Source organism: Crocuta crocuta, unplaced genomic scaffold, assembly GCF_008692635.1.
Source record: "Crocuta crocuta isolate KB4526 unplaced genomic scaffold, BGI_CrCroc_1.0 scaffold129, whole genome shotgun sequence".
NCBI lineage: Eukaryota > Metazoa > Chordata > Mammalia > Carnivora > Hyaenidae > Crocuta > Crocuta crocuta.
In genome coordinates, this window is record NW_027551571.1 from 10,441,716 (window position 1) to 10,459,487 (window position 17,772).

Genomic DNA, 17,772 nt, shown 5'->3' on the forward strand with positions numbered 1-17,772 from the left:
GCCATTTGCCTTCTCCTTTTTTTTTTTTTTTTTTCCAAAGAATAACATCTTTGAGGGGTAGAGACAGGAGGAGACTTGAGTCACTATTCAAGAACAGCCCTTTCTGGTGTAATTTAAAGCTATGACAGGAACTCATTTGATTCTATCATTTTCAACGTATAATTAATCTGTGTCAACCTCCATTCAGGAACCTGCAATGGGCTTTTATCTCCTTAATTAAGTCCAGACTAACTTGGGCACTTAGGATTCTCTAAAATGTGACTCCAGCCTTACTATTGTGATGTCCTTTGTTCCGCAATTCATACCGAACCTCATTCCCTTCCATACATAATAAAAACGGGTAACTTTGGGGCGCCTGGGGGGCTCAGTTGGTTAAGCCTCCGACTCTTGGTTTTGGCTCAGGTCACGATCTCACAGTTCATGAGTTGAAGCCCTACATCAGGATCTGTGCTGACAGCTTGCTTGGGATTCTCTCTCTCCCTCTCTCTCCACCCCTTTCCCACTCATTCTCTCTCTCTCTCAAAAATAAATAAATAAACATTAAAAAAATAGCCAACATTACCTGATCGTTCACCATGTACCAGGTATCCTGTGTGATTACTTGTCTTTATGAAATCTTCTAACAACTTCAGGAAATAGGTTCTATTAGTATTTCCATTTTACAGATGAGGAAACTGAGGTACCCAGCAGTTAGTGCTTGCTTAAGATGACCTGGCTAATAGCAGTGGAGCCAGAATTTGAGGGCAGGCTCTTCACCACATATGTGCCCGGCTGTTCCTGCTGCTGGGATTGCATGGCTGCTGTTGCCTCCCGGTAGACCTTCCCGCCTCCCCCCTGCCTGTCAGGATGCCACCCTTCCTAACGATCTGAGTCACTTCTACCTCCTTCGTGGGGGCAAGAGAACTCCATGTTTTTGAATACCTACCATGAGCCAGGTATTTTATATTCTGCCTCATGTAAAAGCCAGAGGGTTTTTTGTTTGTTTGTTTTTGTTTTTTTTGCAGATACGAAATCCAAGGCCCAGAGAGAGAGAAGGCCAAATCCATCAGGTGGTCTATCAGACCCTGGAGCCTGTGCTTTTCCATCCCTAGGCTCTGCCCGAGGAAGCTTTCCAGCATGTTACTCTTTGTTTTTCCTCTATACTTTAGGTAGCTCTTCATTTAAAAAAAAACCAAAAACCAAAAACCAAAAACTGCTCTGGGATTCTTTTTCTCCAGTGTTTTCAGGTGGATCAAAAGCTCTTCCAGTGAAGAGTGGGGATCTGGGCTCCCCTCTCCCTGCAGCGTACACGGTGGGCACACGGCGAGTGTTGCTGACCAGCCTACCTTCAGGCTATGGGGAGAGTCCATCAACTTCCCCGACGGCAACACTTCTGTAGATGTGACTTCTCACCCGAGCAGGAGCTGTTCTTCTGTGTCTCATCCAGGCCAGGGCGGAAGACCGGTGCCACTTTCAATAGGAAAATGGAACTTTTAGCTTCCTCAGGAAAATCTTGACCAAAATACGAGCATGATTTTGAACATATGGGGCCCAAAGCTCCAATTTCCGATGGCTGAGATTTCCGTGTTATGGTGGACCGATACGTGCACAGAAATATGTGAATTCATCATGGTTATTTCTGTAGCATGGATGTTGGCAAACTTCCAAGTCAAGAACTTTCTGCCTGTGCGGTTCTTGGTTATTTGAGGCTGATGACTCACGTTGTGTAACATCCCCTTGTTTTCCTTTTTCCTCCAGGGGCCCTCCTACCTGANTGTCAGTGCCTCTCCCCATATAGGGTCAGTCCTTTCCAGCAGGTCTGGTTTCAGTATCCTCCGTACTTGGGGCAGAGTGTGGCCCAGAGAATATTCGCAAACATTTGTTGAGAAGGAAGGAAGGAAGGATGGGTGGATGGATGAATTATCACAAGAAACTGCTATGAGGGGATCTTAGACATTAGCCAACAAAATAAAGATGAGAGGTTAGGATTTGTTTGCTACTTAGTGTTTGTTTTGGTTAGATCTGCATACGTTGAATATAAGGCCACAGGAAAAACAGGCTTTGAGCATCATCTTTCTCTTTAAGAGGACTTATGCTTTCTGGGCTGAAGCTATGCTGGCTTAGCTGAGACCCACCTTCGGAGGAAATCCTCACCCCCACCGTGCTCTACTCCGTCCAGTCGTTCTGCGACACAGCAGTGACATCCAGTGTGTGGCAAGCTGTGCCGCCACACTCTGCATCCTTTACATCTACTCCTCTATAGGACAGGAATAATCCTTTTCCCCCAAGGAAACAGAGGTCCGAGGAAGTGATGTAACAATTCAGCAATTGTACTCGGAAACTTCGGGATCCCACGTTTAACAAAAGACAGAACAATTAGACAAGAGATGAATAAGGAAATAGAAGTCTTGAACGACACGATAAACTGGACTGGACAGGCATCTCTAGAACATTCCACCCAGCAACAGCAATATACACATTCTTCTCAGGTGCACATGGCCCATTCTCCAAGGCGGACCATAGCCTTGGACATAAAGTAATCTTCTGGACATTTGAAATTATGTGAAATATGTTCTTCAGTCACATTGGGATGAAACTAGAAATCAGTAACAGAGGACTTTGGGAACTTTGTGAATTAAACAGCATACTGCTCACCAACTGGTGAGTCCAAGGAGAAACCAAAGGGGAAAAGAGAAAATACTCTGAGCTCACGGAAAACAGAAACACGGCATAGGAACTCTTATGGGATGTGGGTAAAGCAGTGCTTGAAGGGAAATTTATAGCTGTGAGTGACTATATTCTTTTTTATTGTTTTTTATTCATTTCTGAGAGAGAGAGAGAGAGAGACAGCGTGAGCAGGGGAGGTTCAGAGAGAGAGGACACAGAATCTGAAACAACCTCCAGGCTCTGAGCTGACAATCAGCACAGAGCCTGACGCTGGGCTCGAACCCACGAACTGTGAGATCATGACCTGAGCCAAAGTCAGACGCTTAGCCGACTGGGCCACCCAGGTGCCCCATGTGAGTGACTATATTAAGAAAGATTTCTAATCAACCTAATCTTCTCCTTTAAGGCATGTGTGGAGGGGAGCGGTGAGGAGATGAAATAACCCAAAGCAAGCAGAAGGAAGGAAATAACAAAGATGAGAATGGAAATTAGTGAAATAGGAAGTAGAAAACCAACAAAACCAAAGTTGGTTTTTGAAAAGATCAACATAGTTGGCCAACCTTGGAAAGAGGCGGTTTCCCAGTGTGACCCCGGTGGTAGACGGCAGAGCCAGGACTCCCGGCCGCGCCACTGGATGCCGAAGTGGAGGCTGGGGGCCTGCCCTTCCCTGCACTGTGCCTCAGGGGCCGGGAGCTCTGCCCTCCTCATCTGTGATCCCCACTGCCTGGCACACGCAGGGGCTCAGGAAATGTTTGCTGAACTAAAATGGAAAGTAAACCTCCTCCCCACCCTCAGCCAACCATCTGTGTGAGATGATAAATGATGCTTCCCATGCAGATCGGGCTGAATTGCACTATTTCTGATGAGAAACGCTGAAAACAGCAAACTGCTTGTCCTTAAAAATAAACCCTCAGCTTCAGGGATTTGGCCCAGAAATGAACCGTGTTACAGCTCAAGCCCTAAGATTGAGTTTATGACCCTGGAGCCAGAGGGTGATGGGGCTTCCGACTAGAGCGAGAAACTCGATCACCTTGACCTGGCCCCTGGGTGTGCACTGGCCGCCCGGCCACCCCTCCCCCGGTGCCCGTTTCCACTCCTGGCGAGGGTGGGCCGGCTCCGGGAGCAGCTGGTCGCAGGACACAAGGTGCTGAATCTCGCCCCAGACCGATAGGTTAGGAACAGGGGTTCAGCCTTGGCACCCCCACAGAGCCGGACCGGGCTCCGTGTGGAATCTAGCTTTCTGACATTTTATAAGGGGTGAAATGTAAAGAATGTTGACTTTAATTAACCCAAGTGCATGCTTATATGTCCCGAAAGGCTGAGGGGAGAAGGTGATCCCAGGTAGATTATATGCCAGAATGCTACCACATGTTGAGGCTGGAGAGACGAGGCCACCTCTCCTGGGGGTCACGGGCGGGGGGGAGGCTGAGCGCCTTCACAAAGGGCAGATCTCGGACAGACAAGGGCTGTGTGAGGAAGGCGGGATGCAGGCTGTTGGCCCATTTTCCAGAAGGACTACTCGAGGCCCCTAGAAGTCACCCAAGGACGCACAGTGGGGAGGAAGACGAATCCATCTGGGGACTCCCGGGTCCAGTGGTTTCTGGCACAGCCCTGCCTCTTGGGAGCCTGCGTGAGGAACAGCGTTGTGAGTTTCCCATGAGGGGTGTGTGTGTGGTGCGGGGCGGGAGGGCGGGCGCCGTGCACACTCATGTGTGTGATTTCCCCGGCTTATACGCAACAGCCCCCTTTTTTTCTTTTCTTAATTTAAAGGTGACTCTCCTGGAAGCCCCAAATGTGGAATTGACCCTAAATTGAAAAGAAGATCTTTTTAGGGCAAGAGCTTTGTTCTTGTGAATTTTCTGCCTCACCAACCGTGGGGAATGTGAGCTGGAGGAAAAGTCTGTTAAAGAAGCTGCTCATTCATTTCAAGGGGCCGAGGAGCCGTTTTGAGGGAGAAAAGTCTCCTCATTCTTCTGGCCTTTTGATCCACTCAGGCTCCGTGGCAGGAAGACGTGGAGGAATTACTCTGATCACCCAGGGCCCTCCCACCTGCTGCTGATGGGGCGGAAGGAACCGGAATTAAGCATAAGGAAATAGAAGCTTTAACTCTAACTTTAAAATTAGCAACCTCTAATTTCCATGCCATAAAATCATTAAAATAATATCCCCCCCCCTTTTTTTCCCAGAAAAAGTGAGGTAACTGTAAAACGTCTCCCTCCGCTTGTTCGTATGTCCGCGTCTCCCGCTGTTAATACCGCCTGGAGATCTGGAGCACATGTACTGTGCAAGATGTTGGACACGGATTTAAAATGTTCATTTTATAATTAGAATAAAAGAAATACCTATTATCAATGAATATTAGTATAAAAATTTGGTGATACAGCAGGATGAGGTTCATTTACATACAGCAGTGTATTAAAAATGGTGGCTTAAACACAAAGGATTTAGTGTGTGTGTGTGTGTGTGTGTGTGTGTGTGTTTTAATGTAAAAAAAGTATGGAGACAGACAGTCTGAAGCTGGCGTGATTGGTCCTTTACATCAGATTCTGGGTTCCTTCTGCTCTGCTGTACTGAGCTTGTAGCTTCCATCCTCAAAGATGCCTCATGGTCTTAGTTTGCTGCTGGGGCTCCAGCCATCACATCTGCACTAAATCAAAATAAAGGTGGTGGGGAGCGGGGGGAAGAAGGGCCAAAGGGAACCTCCTATCTGATTGTCATCCTTTTGAAGAGTCTTCTCAGAGTCTGACCCAACAACTTCTGTTACATCTTGTTAGCCAGAACTTGGGGTCACATCTCTGCAAGGAAGGCCAGACCATGTAGGTTTTCTTTCTTTCCCCTTCCTTCCTTCCTCCCTCCCTCCCTCCCTCCCTTCCTTCCTTCCCTCCTTCCTTCTTTAATATCTGGGCACATTGGCGTGCTGTGTCTAAGCCAGAAAGGTTAGGTGGTTTTTGAGGAGGCAGCTAACACCCTCTGCCACATACACTGTATATGTCTGATGGCAGCATCATGTGAATCTGGTGTCCATGCGTGTGATTTTTTCTCATCAACTCTGTTCATCATCTACTCCCCACCACCTGCTTGCACCGTGCACACAGAAATGACGTGTACCCAGTCCTTTTCCTCCTAATGTTTGGGAGATAGACAAGCAGACAGAGCACAAAAGGAGCCACAGCCGTGATGACAGAACACGGACAGCCCAGAGTACCAGGCCCGACCTGGGGGCGTCAGAGGAGATGGAGGAGCTCGTGCTTGGAGATGGGAACACCAGCTTATTTAAACACATGTATTCCTTGTCAGCGTGCAGTGCGCCGCCCCCACCACCCTGGAGATACCCCAGGAGCGATTCCTGCTTCACTCAGATGGTACGAGAGAAGATGAGAGACTTCACTATGCATCAGTTAGGAACCCCCAGTTATAAGAGACAAAAAATTCAACTCAACCTGGCTAAAGCCTAAAAGTGAAGGTATCGGCCTACATAACCGAGAAGCCCAGATGCAGAGCGGCCTGAAAGGGGCTTCCATCCGGGGCCGCACACGAACTCAACGAGCCTTGGTTTCTCTGCATTCTTGGGCTCTGGTGTTGCCCACGTTGGCTTCATTCTCAGGCTGCATATGATGGCCGGTGACAGTCCCAGGCTCAGACCCGCCAAGTCCAGCTAAAGCAGAGAGCTGATGCGCACAAGACCCCGATATAGTATGATGATTTGAACAGTCTGGAACCTATGCCCACTCATGACCACTGTGGCTGGGGCACTTGGCACACAATTGGCCAGGCCTCGGTCACATGCTTGCTCAGGCCCCCACTGCAGACGAACGGGCTGAGGAAGGAAGAGGGTCCCCCAAGGGAAGCTGGAGAGCTGTGGTTGGAAGGAAGGGGCATGGAGACGTCCCAGTACCCACTACACCAAACACCCAATACCCACAGCAGGTGGGCAGCGCTAGGTGCAGAGGGGGTCAGCGTGGGTGTCTATCCTGATGAAAATGACTAGGTTCAGCGAGGTTGCATACATTTTCCCCCAGCCAAGGCTGGTGAGCAGCGAGTTGGCATCTGGGCCCTGGAAATCAGGGAGGCCATCGGAAGGTGAAACTGGGTTTGTGTCTTGAGGGACAAGCAGTTGTTGATCAAGGAAGGCGAGTTTTCCACTTTACCTTCCACACAACACGGTAAGGAAAGGTCCACCCGTGCGTGTCTGTCTACATCCAAATCTCGTAGGTGAAGCCATAGACCCGGCTGAGGAAAGCGGCGCCAGGGTGTCCTGTGTGGGGGGTGGGCACCCGCCAGACCTGAGAGGGCCACCGTTCTGCGGGGCAGAGTCTGCCTCACAGACGTGGTGCTTGGCCAAGCCCAGCATGCTGGGTTCTTCTGGGGTTCGGATTTTCTCTTGGGAATGGGTAGGGCTGTGCCTCTAACCTGAAAACACTACGTGGCAAATCCACACCCAGGAGCAATCACGCCCTCAGTGTGGGGCCCAGGCCCAGGCGCTGGTGCTGGTGGGCCGTCTAGAAGGACAGCCCTGCTTCTGTCAGGGGCTGGATGACGCCTCAGGCAAGGGTGACTGTCCCCGTGGGACGGGAATGACTGACACCCTAGAGACCTGCAGCCTGGTGACTTTGCTCAGGGATGCTACCGAAATGGGCTTTAGAACGTAGAGGAGGAAAAAGCTAGCCTGACCAGTGCCTCAGCTTTCCCATCTGCATATTGAACAACATCCCCTGAGTGCTCTGTCCCACTTCCTTAGGTTACTGTTTGTCTCTCATGATTTTGGTCACTTTAAGACCTGTGGCCGGTCACACCACACCCCGTGTATTCAGGCTCGGGGTTCCCTAAACGCAGAGCTGGCCGACCACCGACTCCTCCCTCGGGAATGGGCTCCGGTGTGGACAGGCCCGAGCGGCCACAGTCCATTTGTGCCAGCCAGTCCCGGCTGCTGTGCTCAGGCTCCCGCTGGGGGACAGAAACCCCTTCCCCACTGGGTGTAAGCCCCCTCCACACAGAGCACTCCTCGGGGACAGATGCCCGGCCTCAATCTCTGAGAGCAGCCGTGTCTTAGCCTGCCCTGTGGGGGCTTCCCGCCAGTTATGTGGCCTGGCTCGTGGTCGCAGGGACAGCCTCCCGCACACTGGGAAAGGGCTTTTATTAGAGACGTAGCCGAGGGGGACCGAGGGTGGTGTCAGGAAGGCAGGGGGACCTTCTCTGGGGCCGGCCGGCCTCCCGCTGCGGGAAGGCTGCTCCCCGGCTGGTCCCCAGCGGCGCCGGCTCCTCCCCGGGCCCCCGGCTGACCCGGGCGCTGTGATGTCTGTGGTCGGCACCGATGGCTCTGCCAGGCCCGTGGCCTCTTGGGGACCCTGGTGACCATCACAGGATGGCCCTGACAGACGAGAAACAGGATACCAGGCGGGGGACCCCTGAGAGGGACCAGAGCCAGGAAATACTTCTTCCTGCTGCAGGGACAGCTCGGTGACCTGGAAAGGTGTGGGCCGGAATGGTCGTGTTTCCACAGTGACATCACCTCTGCTGTGGACCCAAGGCTGGTGTCTCGGACTTAATGAGCACATACAGCCCGCGTTGCTGGAAAAGAGCCTGGCAGCCGGGGCTCGCGCATCTGCTCAGGCATATTTTGCGTTGCACCCGCGGGCGTCTCCGCTGGAAGAATTCGTCTGTAACCACAGAATCTTATCTCAAGGATACAGAAAAAGAGAGAGGGATTCACCACGCACACGGTGTTGGCTCATGCCAGTTGCATGCTTCCAGAGATGGGAAGCTCACTCTGCACAAGGCTGTGGGTTCACTGCTGGGACCAATTCCAGCTCTATGTTGAAATATAGATCCTATAATTCTCTCCACTGCTCCTCACTTTTCCACCCACCTACACCAGATAAATCTCTACTCCTTCGAGTCCTTCAGAAGTATCTCCCACTGGGCTCTTTTTCTCCAGACCAAAGAGCCAGCACCCCTTTAACTAGGCCTCTTTTTTTAAACATTAAAATTTTTTTAATGTCTATTTGTTTTTTGAGAGAGACAGAGAAAGAGCGTGAGTGGGGGAGGCGCAGAGAGAGGGGGAGACAAAGCAGGCTCCAGGCTCCGAGCTGTCAGCACAGAGCCCGATGTGGGGCTCGAACTCACAAACCGTGAGATCACGACCTGAATAGTTGGGCTTCTTTAACATGACTTCAGGGTCCTTCTTGTCCTGGTCACTTTGGTCTGAATTTCAAAATGATTAAGAGATGGAACCCAGGACCAATGCAATGCATAAGTAGCACCTGTTGGTGTGGAATGAAGCAGGGTCCTCACCTCCTCAGAACTGGACGTTTGACCTCTATTAATATAGCATAGGGTGGCCTTACAGGTTGGCAGCTGTCAAGCCTTAGGAGCAGCCCAGCTGCATTTCCATCCTGCCCCTAACCCTTCCCAGCCAGTAGACCTTCCTTCTCAAATTGGCACCTTGAGCCCAAATCTGTGGCTTTTACCCCGGTAGAGATGACCTTGCTGCAGAACGTCAGGGCTCCACAGCTTCAATCCTGTTCTTTGCCCCAGATGTTTTGCTTTTCAGCTCATAGAGGACCGTGATCCCTCCCTCCAGTTTCTGAGCATCTAGTCTTCGGACCCATCTGTCCTGGGAGATACAGCAGCTGATCCACGGCGAACTGTGGTCACACTTTGCTGCTGGCAGCCTCCAGCGTGGAGAAGGGAGGCCGGGGTTGCCTGGTATACCTGGGCCCCCGGCTTCCTCTTTTCCTTCCTGTCCCTCAGGGCTTGATGGCACCTTCTTGGTCCTGTATACAGTGTGAATTTGGTTCTTTTATATTTTCTCTCTTTCTCTGTTTTCATATGTTAGCTCTGCCTCTCCTGGCTCAGTCCCACATTTACCCTGTGGCTGATTGGCATATCAAGCACCGTCTTTAGGTGTAGCAGCTTGCCAGGACTTACAGACAGGGCTGGGCCTCCCTCTTCCTTTATCACTTCCAGGGACTTACCACACGGGGCAGACATAGTCGGACACACTGGGGGGCTCACGGGGAGGCACAGGAAGCTGGAATAGCCAGCCTGGAAGGGCCAGGAGGGATGGTCCAGCCCTACCACCTCCGGTCGGCAGAGACTTACAGGCAGGCCTGCATCGTGACACAAAACCGGGCTATGAATGAACCAACAGAGATCATTGAGGATAGATGTGCACTCGTGTGCTGGGGCCGGTGCAGGTGCGCCTGGCCCAGGAGGAGGCGGAGGGGAGCAGGTCCCTCCCGCAGAGTGGGGGGGGGGCTTCTTCGCACGCCCTACGCGTCTCTCCCCTGATACTGCAGGCCCTGATTTGACCATCTGTGGGAGCTTCATGGTACCTGCTTTGTCACTGCTGCTATACTTTTGCTTTGTCTCTCTTTTAAAAAAGACTAACTGCCCAGACAGTATCCCTTCCAGCGCTCCAGAGTCTTTTTTTTTTAATATTTTTTTATTTATTTCTAGGAGAGAGACAGCATGAGCAGGGGAAGGTCAGAGAGAGAGGGAGACACAGACTCTGAAATAGGCTCCAGGCTCTGAGCTGGCAGTCAGCACAGAGCCCGACGCGGGGCTCGAACCCACGAACCGCGAGATCATGACCTAAGCGAAAGTCGGACGCTTAACCGACTAAGCCACCCAGGTGCTCCTCAGCGCTCCAGTGTCTTCAGTTCTCTGCACAGGTGTTAAACAAGCCCTGATTGTAGAGAACTCTCACCAGGTGAGGCCAATGCTCTCGACCCCATAAGCCCATCTGCAGCCTGAAGTTGAGGGAGCTGCATCTAAGTCCCCGCCTACCTGCCTGCCACATGGCTCCGCTCAGAGGGTTCAGGTGCACAACAGGTCCAAGGCAGGGCAGGAATCAAAAGTCAGTTCCCCAGCCCTAGCTTGGGGCTCGGCGGCAGGATGTGCGGGCTGGCCACCTCGAAAAACAGCCCCGTGACCCTCCCTTTCATTTAACTAAGCCAAACTAGAGTTGGGGGCCAATGATTAGCAGTAGGGCTATTGTCACAGGGCTGGTTTTCAGATTAAATGATAACAATGACAGATACTTTTCATTGAGTGCCTTCCCTAAAGCAGGGGCTCTAGACTCATCATCAAAGTAGGCCATGCCACCTCCACTTATTTACAAATAAGGAAACGGATGCACAAGGGGCTGTCGAGAAATGTCCCCAGAGACTCCCAACTGGTAAGTCTGCACTTGGGATCAAAATTTTGGGATCTCTGACTCGGAGATCAAGTTCTTTCTGCCATCCTGCTCTGTCTCCCTGGAAATAATACTGAAGAACATTCTCCCAGCTCTTCACCTCCTGATGCCCACCAGGCCTGTAAGCCTGGCCCCATCTATTTGTCTGGCCCTCCTGGGCCAAGCCAGGCATGGCTGGTGATGGGAGCCCCTTGGGATGGGGGCGGAATGGCCACACTCATGCACTTAGCTCTCAGGCCGGAGATCAAACAGGCCAGCCTCAAGGGCTGCACCGCACGTAAATCAGCCCTCAAAGAGACGCAGTTCCAAATGACCAGCGAACTCGACAGTTCCCACAGACACCCGACACTGCCATCGGGTCCTCCCTGCTGCCCCTTGGGGGTGAGGTGTGTGTCTCGCATGCCCTGGGAACCCAGACACTCTGGAACCCAGCCCCCACTGTGGGATTCTTCAATGGCTGAGCTTTGGACGGGGGTCCCTGCAGTAATTTAGCCCTTGCACGCCTTCTGTGACATGGTGGAGAGTAACAGCCCAGATTCAAAACTTGTAGCCACGTCTGGGCTGCGTGATGTGAGACATGTTACACACCACCATTTGTAACAGAGGGACAAAATGAGTTACCTTCCACGTTTGCTGGAGATCAGCGGGGATAGCCTGCCCGAGCCCCCGATGCGTGGCTGACACCTAGGAAATGCTGGCGCCTTCTCCCTGCCAGCTCCCCACAAAAGGATTTCACAACCGTCACTTCATTTGAGCCTCACAAAGCCCAGCATGATAGGCACACGTTGTCCCTGCTGGAGGAATTAGAGATCCATGACTAAGCCAAGGTCACTTGGATGGAAAGTGTCAGCCTCAGGACTGGGATTTGGTCCTCCCGGACCCCCAGTGCCGTCTTCTCTCCCTGCCTCTTGGATTAGCTTGGCTGTCAGAGATTTATGCCTAAAATGACTAAGAACCTTCTGAATAATCTCCCCACTACAGTAATAGCACCAGAAATGATACCTAATACTTTACTCCCTCATGGTCTGCAGAGGCTGGAGACCAAAGGGGTTTGCAAACACGCCCTGCAGACGTGAAGAATGTCCTCCTCGAAGGGGTGCGGGCAATGACACCCACGGCTGACAATCGTCGGTATCCCTGGGTTTCTCAGAAAAGCTTGGGTGCCATCAGAAGACCTTTTCCCTGCCTTTTGGTGACACACCGTGGCCACTGTTTTGGCAGGCAGCGTCTCAGCCTTCTCTGGGCCCCCACATGGAGGGGACTGCGCAAATAACCCCCTCCATGGCCTTCACACCTCCTGTCCAGCTCCGGCAGCGTTGAATTCTCTGGGAACCAGAGCTGTGGCTCCTGCCCCAGGGAAGCTGGGGGTCCCAGCAGACCCCCTTCCCCCCTTGAGGCCTGCTTCTCATCTCCCAGCACCGCGGGCAGTAACCCTTGGTCCTGTGAAAGCCAAAGAGGGCGGAACGTCACATGAAAGGTGGCCGAGGAGGCCTGGCCAGCGTCAGGCCACCAAATGGCAGGCGCCAGGTGGTTAGCATTAATGGAGCACTGAGGGGGGCAGGGGCTCGAGTCCGGAGGTTTCCCGGGGAGGGAGCTGGTGCTGTCTCTGACCGCCCCCTCGGCCGTCGTCCCCAAGGAAGGCCTGTGGAGTTCCTCCCCTTACTTCGGCACACAGCTCCTCACCTGCCCTCTGCCACAGCGCTCGCTCGCTTAAGGGACATCCTTCTCGTGGACGCGGTCGTCAAGACGCCCTGACTCCAGGCTCCAGGCTCGTGGCCTCCGCTCCGCCACTCTGCTCTTCCCAAACCACAGTCTGAGCCTGTCACTCTCCTCCCCGGGAGCCCTGCGTGGCCGCCCCACCTCCAGGCTCACGGCAGGGCCCCCGAGGCTGTCTGTCCAGCCCGCCCTCCCCTCTCTGTCCAGCACCTGCCGCTGCTCTAACGCACTGCGGTGCCCACTGTCTCTTCCGGCATCGAACACCTTACGGGATCGGATGGAAGGAAAGTGTGCTGCTGTTGCCCTTGCCAGCTTGGCCCAGAGCCTCCTGGGCAGACGGCGGCCCCACGCCAGGGCAAGGGGTGCAGCTCCCCTCTGTCCCTCTGGGCAGCAATTTCCCGAATAAGGTGGGAGCCTTGAGAAGGTGTGAGTCAGGCGTGCGGAGGCCTTGGAGGTAGAGGCGCCTGGGCCTCGGTGGTTATTATTGGAATATGTCAGTTTGAAGCTCCCCCCGTTTCCCCTTCATTGAATAGAATGTTCCAGATCCAATTAATCCTTGAATATTTATGAGGCTTCATGATTCTATTTTCCCTATTTTGAAACATTTTAGACATTTTCCAGAATACACAGTAAAAAACAAATAAAAGAATAACAACCTCCACTCACCACCCTCCCATCCCCCGCTCCCTCCCCCCCCCCCAGGCTGTCTGTGCCTCTTCCTCGAGATGAAGCAATGCTTATCCAGATTTTGTCCCCATTCCTACAGAATAAAAGCCAGACTCTACAGCTGGCGTTAATGCCTTTCCCCACCCAGGCTGCCTTTTCTTCCCCATGCAGGTCCCACTGTGGCCCACACTCTGGCCGCTGCGACCATTTATATTTCTCAGTCTCAATTCCTACGTCCGTTTCTCTCCACCTGTGCTCTGGCCAGAGGCAGGCAGACGATACGATCTGGCAGGATCTGGAAAGACGTCACAGAGAAGGTGTGTGTGGGGTGAGCCTTGAAGGTGAAGCAGTAACATCCATGCCCCCAACAGGGGCTGCAGAACGGGGAGGGGACAGCTGGGGGCTGCCGGGAGCCTCTGTTCCCAGGCACTGGGAGCCACAATGTGATTTTAGCAAGAGTGAGACAACTTCAGCTTTGTGTTTTGAAAAGATCACGCTGACAGCTTTGCGGAGAATGGCGTCAGAGATGGAAGAATTGGGACTGGAGCAAGGTTAGGGACCGTTGTCCCAGTCCAGGTGTGAAGGGACAAGGCAGAGACCCTCAGCTGGGCTTCGTGACACGGCCAGGGAGGTCCAGGGCCTAGGGCGCTCCTCTGTTCTCGCTGGAGTGAGTGAGATGATGAGGAAGAGCTATGGATGGAGAGAAGATGCATTTGCTTGGAGAGAGTTCCCAAGTTGCCTTTAACAAGAGTCTTCTAGGGACGCTCCTTGAAACCATGTGTTTTCAGGACCGGCCACAGACCTACAGAATCAGGGTATTTGGAGAGAAGGGGCTGGGAATCCATGTTTTAAAATGTGCCTGGGATGACTCTTAGGATCAGACGAGTCTGGGAAACACAGTCACAAGGGATGGCACGCTGTGAGACCCGGGCCAGCAGCTGTCCCCGGAGCCCTGCTCCAAGCCTCGTGGGGCCCACGGGCAGCACTTGGGGAGTGAATGAACCGATCTCCCGCCTAAGACAAATTGTTTCCTCTCGTAAGCTGCAGCAAATTTCCAGCCATGCTGTTGACCCCTGCGGTGTTTGGCCATTCCTAGTGCACGATTTGTCCAGAATCTGGTCAAACTTTCTTACTGGATTCCGTCATCTGCCCATTGGCTTCGATGGCTTCCTATCAGCAGGGAAGTCCTGTGCGCTCCATATTTCCAACGGTGAACCCCCAGAGAGGCTTCTACCTTTCAGTTACGTTGAACAATAGTGAAAAATAATTGCTTTTTTTCCCCTTTTTTCATAAGAGAGGAAATGTTACCAATGGCAAGGTCTTCAAAAGGCCACTTTGCAAACTCAAAATTTACTTGAAAGCACACAATCTTTTGCTGGAGGCCAGACTTGGTATGTTTCTGATTACACTGGTGACCTTCACCCTGAAAAGCCTTTGTAGATGGGCCTTTTTTCTAGACAACCTACTGATGAGCAAATGATCTAACACATTTCACACCACATAAATTTAAGCCTAATAAATGGCTTCAAATTCAGAGCTCCTAATTCTCGGTTCAGAGAGGTAGTCTTCTTACAAAAGCAATCATGTAGGCAATTAATAAACCCACACACGGCACTGGGAAAGAGTGAATTCTGTCCCCACCCCCTGACCCCCTTTCCCCAAACTCCAAATGACTAGCTTCCGGAAATGGGGCTTCTGGTAGGGACAGAAGACATGTCCGTGGGAAGGTCCACTAGGCTGCCAAAGTCTTCTGCCCTGTCCAGTACGGTAGCCACTAGCCTCATGTGGCTCTTTAAATTTAATTTAAATTCATTAAAATAAAAAAATTCTGTTCTTTACTCGCACCGGCCACACTTCAACTATCCAATAGCCACACGTGGTTAGTAGCTACTGACTTACAGCACAGAATAGGACACTTCTATCACCGCAGAAAGTTCTATCGGACAGCACTGATCTATTCTTCAGGCAAAACCTCTCAGTGCCTTGACTGCTTCTGTTTTGTCTCAGTTATCAGTAACTGTTACCCCCGGGACTGTTTTATTACATTAGCCTAGGTAAGCAAAATGAACTAAAGTTCATACTGAAGAAAACTGTAGATTAAAAAAAAAAAAATCTATTGTTAATGAGAAAGAAAGGAACTTTGTTTTCAATCTGCTGATGAGCTCATTTTCTTTCAATTCTTTGCTATTTTGGGTGGCATATTTACAGCTTTGGGGATGAACGGTCTCGATTATTCAGGGCCAGAAAAATAAAATCTGCTTTCTCATCCCAGTAAGATAATTCCTCTGTCTGAATTAACTAGGTAATTGCTCTGGCTGGTTGTCCTTAGACAACATCAGAGCATAATAGGGGCAGTCAGGGCCTTGAAGAGCCCTGAGGTCCCCTCCCCACGTACGACTGGCAAAAGTAGGAGTGTGGGTGGAGGGGGCTTATCCAAGGCTACATGGCTAGCTTGTCCCCAGCTCTTTCTCTTTAGCAAGCCATGGACAACCTCTCTTTTGACCCTTCACCTTGGTCTAGTTAGCTATAAATGGGGAAAGACTTGCCCTTGCATGTAGGAGGAGCTAATTCAATGCCAAGCCAAACCAAGAGATGGAGGGACCACAGAGGTCTTGGGAGATGTGGGCTTAGATCCAAACTGTTGTAGGTCATCCCCAAGCTGGTTTTCTTGGCTTCTACAGTGGGTGGTGGGCTTTGCCTCATAAGGTGAGGGATTTCCCAAACATGGAAGGGGGTTTAGATGGGGGAGAGCCCAAAAGAATGACAAATGCCCACTAACCTTTATTCATAGGTAATGATGCCCATTTACACAATTCCATCCCAGGCCTCTCTTGTAAACTCCAGACCTCTGTATTTTATTTGGGGAGATATTTTTTTTTAAAAATTAAAAAAATTTTTAGGGGCGTCCGGGTGGCTTAGTTGGTTAGGCGTCCAACTTTTGCTTAGGTCATGATCTCGCGATTTGTGGGTTTGAGGCCCGCATCGGGCTCTGTGCTGACTGCCAGCTCGGAGCCTGGAGCCTGTTTCAGTCTGTGACTCCCTCTCTCTCTGACCCTCCCCTGCTCACGTTGTCTCTCTCTCTCCTAGAAATAAATAAAACACAAAAAGAAAAATTAAAAAAAAATTAAAAAAAAATTTTAATGTTTTTTATTTATTTTTGAGGGTCAGAGAGAGACAGCACGAGCAGGGGAGGGTCAGAGAGAGAGGGAGACACAGAATCCAAAGCAGACTCCAGGCTCTGAGCTAGCTGTCAGCACAGAGCCTGATGCGTGGCTCGAACCTATGAACCGTGAGATCGTGACCTGAGCCAAAGTCAGACGCTTAACCGACTGAGCCACCCAGGTGCCCCTGGGGAGATATTTTAAAGACACCTCAAACTTAACGTATCCAAAACTGATGATAACCCTTCTTAAATCTGAATCTTCCCAGTAACCACCAGGTCAGTGAATAGCACCATCACTGTCTGAGTTAGATCAGCTGGAAGTCCTGACATCATTTTCCACCCCTCCCCCTCCTTCTCTTTCCATATCCAGTCTCTCACCAAACTCTGTAAGCGTTACCTCCCAAAGTTCTCCTGAGTCTGTTCACATTTCTCCATGTCCCTGGCCTTAGCTACTGCCATCGCCATGTTGGGCCATCGCCATGTTGGGCCATCGCCATGTTGGCCATCAAGATTGGTAAACCAGTTACCACCCTGATGTATTCTCCCCATTGAAACCAGGATGACATCTTTGAAGTGAAATCTAACAGCGTTGTCTCCCTGGTTTCAATCCTTTAAAGACTTCCATTGACCTTAGGAGAAGCCAAAACTCCTTGGTTAACTTGAAAACCTTATATGGCCCATCCCCTCCTCTGACTCGATGCACCTCTCCAGCCCTCTCTGCTTTTCCCCATTTCAAATATATCCTTTGGTGGGTGTCAGTCTCTCACAAGCTCATTCTTCTTTCTTTCACAGAACCTTTGCAGTTTCTTCTTCCTGAAGTGCTCCTATCCACTCACCCCCCACCCCCATTCCCAGGCCCTGGCCATCAACACCACTCACATCCCATCTCTGCTCAGGCATTACTTTCTTAACAGCATCTTTATCACCTCTGTGTCAAGGTCAACTCCCTAGTACAGGCTCTCAGAACACCACAGACCTCTCCTCTAGAGCCCATATTACAGCTACAATGTCACTTTTATTTGTGTAGTAACAGGACACACGTCTTTCTCTCCCATTAGATTGTAAGCTCCATGCTGACAGGGACCATGTCTGAGTGCTCATCAAAAAAACCCTCATCTGGTGTAGAGTAAGCATTGTAGAATACTGAATGAATGAACGAATGAATGAATGAATGAGTGAGACACACCATTAAGTAAGTCAGACTTGGGCTTGAATCTTGGTTCAACTACTTCCTTAGCTGTGATCTTGAACAAATCATTTAATCCTGACACTTAGATGCTGAATATACAGAAGAGCCTTATAGCTGCTTCATGAAGACAAATGACATGGGTGTGAGAGGTGCCTGGAATAGTCCTTGTGTCTGGTACACAGCAGGTACTCAAGT